A 3390-nucleotide genomic window follows, 5' to 3' on the forward strand; every position below is an offset into this window, starting at 1 on the left:
TCACTTTTGTTCCAGTTATTTAAGAATGACTCCTGAATCACAAACCCTGTTTCATCAGAATTATAACCTTTTTTAAAAGTTAAAAACAGAACTTTAGTGAAAGATCGAGCTATTTAGGAAAGGCAAGCCCCTCAAATACGTAATATTTTCTGTTCGTTTTAAGTTTTAATGTTGCTCCTTACTAGCAGTTAAAAAAACTTGTTTCTTTATTTGATTTCTGATCGTTTTATGAGTAATAGTTGGAAATCTGGCGCACCCTTCATGGAAAATTCCCTTCCTCCATGAAAAAGAGCCTCCCACTTAACCTTCTCCCCCTGACGCCCCACCAAAAAAATACCCCTAAAAACGTCTGTATACTTACCAATAACCAATACTATATGTAAAGAATGGGCAAATCTCACAATTTAAAGCCCTTCCCCCGGGGACTGGCGGGGATTAAGTCATCTTCAAAGACATAGCTATTAGATTGTCGACTTTGCTGAGCAAAATGGCTTTCTCAAAGTTTTGATATGGTGACTTTGGGAAAAATGAGCGTGGGAGGGAGCCTAGTTGCCCTCCAATTTAAGGGTCGCTGAAAAGGGCACTAGAACTTTTAATTTCCGTTCGAATTATTCCTCTCACAATACTCTAGGACCACTGGGTCTATACCATCACCCCTGGGAAGAAAAAAAAAACAAATTAAGTCGTAATCTTTCTTCCAGCAACAAAAGGAAAATTCCATATTTGAAGATAGAAGCTTGAACCCTCTACAGTAGGATTCTCTGATACGCTGAATCTGATGGTGTGATTTTCATTAAGATTCTATGGTTTTTAGGGTGTGTTTTCCCCTTTTTTCGAAAAAAGGTAAATATTACCTATTCTCGTAACTTTTGATAGGTAAGACTAAACTTCATAAGATTTATATATTTGAAATCAACATAAAGATTTTATTTTTTTGATGTTTCTATTGGTATCAAAGTTTCGCTTTTAGAGTTTTGGTCATCTAAGATAATTGCCGAAAAAATTTGCCAAGCTGCTCTGAAAGCCAACATCAGTTGGATCCTGAATGCTAGAAGGACCATTGAACACAGGTTTGAAATTAAATAAAAAAAAGTTTTTTTCAACTGAAAGCGAGGAGCAACACTAAAACTTAAAAGAACAGAAATTGTTTAGTATATTTGGCGTGTTTCCCTCTCCTCAACACCTCTCTCTTTACGCCAAAGTTTATTAGTACTTATAAAAAAAATTCTTGGTGTTCTTACTAAATTGCCCTTTTGTTTCAAGAGTCATTCTTAAAAATTTGGGACAAATTAAAACTTTGGCGTAAGGAGCAATGTGTTAAGGAGGGGGTAACACTCTTCATGTAAGTAATAATTTCTGTTTGTAAATAATGCCTGGAAATCTGACTCCATCTCCACGGAAAAATGCCCCTCCCCACTAAAATATCTTCTATGCAATCCAATGCCGGTGAAAATTTACGCTAGACAATTACCCTTAATATCTCTACGCGTGAAATTGAGTCGGCAAAGAGAAAGCAAGACATTCAAAAAGGATTTTGTATAGGAATTCTGGCGATTCCCAGAATGTAAAATTTCCCCTGAATAGTTAACCCCCTGGAATATTCCCTCCCGATGGAAAATTATCCCCATTGAAAATCCCACGTCAGAAAATTTGCCCCCCCCCCCTTCTCCCGAAAAATGCATGCATACTTCTCAATAACAAATACTATTTTATGAATAACATTTTATAACTTAAGGACATTTCTTCAGGGGCAGTGGGGGCATGTTATCTCCAATGGCATAGTTACTGGGTCTTTCAACTAAGCTGAACAAAATATCTATCTCAAAATTTTGATCGGAAGGTCTTGGGAAAAAGGGAGAGGGAGAAGGGGTCTAGTTGCCCTCCAATATTTTTGGTCACTTAAAAGGGGAACTAGAACTTTTAATTTCCGTTTAAATGAGCCCTCTACAGATATTCTAGGACCTCTTGGTCGATACGACCCCGCTGAGGAAAAAAAATAAACATGCACCCGTGATCTTTCTTCTGGCACAAAAAATCCTTATTTTTGAAGATAGGAGCGTGAAACCTCTTCCCTGGGGTTCTCTGACACACTGAATCTGATGGTGTAGTTTTCATTAAGATTCTTTGACTTTAGGATGTGTTTTTTTTCATTTTTGCAAATCAGGAAAATTTTCTCAGGCTAAAGGCCTTTGGCGGGTAACACAAAACTTAATGAAACTTATATATTCGAAATTAGCATAAAAAGCCAATGCTTTTCATATATATGTTCGTATCAAAATTCTGATTTTTTTTAAGTCTTGGTTACTATTGAGCCGCGTCGGTCCTTACTAACAGTTCTTTATTACAAACTATTTAATATATTTGTTTTGTCATTTAGCAGTTTCTCCAAATTTCACCCAAAACTGATCCTGTTGTAACTCTCCTCATATCTAGTTCAACCCAATTCGACCCTAATAACACTCGCATTAAATCCTTTTCAGCGATTTGCCATGTAAAACGCCTACTCAGAGACAGATAACCAATGTTGCAGCCTCATACGCTCCCGAAATGGCCCCTGAAATGTCGATTTTGCTGCCATATGGGACTTTCTTCTTAACCTGTCAAGATGACTTTAGAAAAAAACATGCCGACATAAGCATTAGCTTTTGAGTGGATCATAAGTCATTTCTCTATAGTTTTCAGTACACTTCTGGCGCTGTTGAAAAAAAAGGAGTCACATCAGTGCTAAATATGCAAAAGCCCAACTATTTTTGCCTTCCAAAAGGGTTTTCCACGATGGTGATATTAATGGTAAACTTTTTATTTGATTTTGCGTAATGCTATATTAGATGAGTTTAAAAAACGTTTAATAATTAAGAATCGTTATTCTGTTAAATCCGTTCATACTATTTATGGACTAAACTCAATTGTGACGCTGTTTTAACTCCAAAATTCAATAGAAAACTTGTCTTTAAAAATTCAACGAGTAGGGGCTGGGGTTAGCTCTCTATTAGGTTTTTTTTGGTGACTTATCCGGAGCCATATGACACTTCCTTCTTGTGTTTTTGAGAAAAACTAATAAAAGCAATTAGATCTGAGCATTAGCTTTTGACTGAGCCATCAAACATCTCTCTATGATCTTTGCGGAGCAAAAGAAGAAAAGGGAGACATATTTTCTCTGTCTTTCAAAAGGGGGGGAACTCTAGTTAAGGTTTTCCGATGACGGTAATTTTTATGGTGTACATTTATTCCAATTTGACATCATTTATAGGAGTGTATCTTCCAGAGCAATTGCTGGCACAAAAGGCGTCAAATATGCATGGCTTGCCTAAATACGGCACAGACTTAAATTAGCCGAATTATAGCACACCCTTCTTACCGTTTAATTACTAGAAAATTCCCTCTATTTTT

Source organism: Artemia franciscana, chromosome 17, assembly GCF_032884065.1.
Source record: "Artemia franciscana chromosome 17, ASM3288406v1, whole genome shotgun sequence".
NCBI classification, from domain to species: Eukaryota; Metazoa; Arthropoda; class Branchiopoda; order Anostraca; family Artemiidae; genus Artemia; species Artemia franciscana.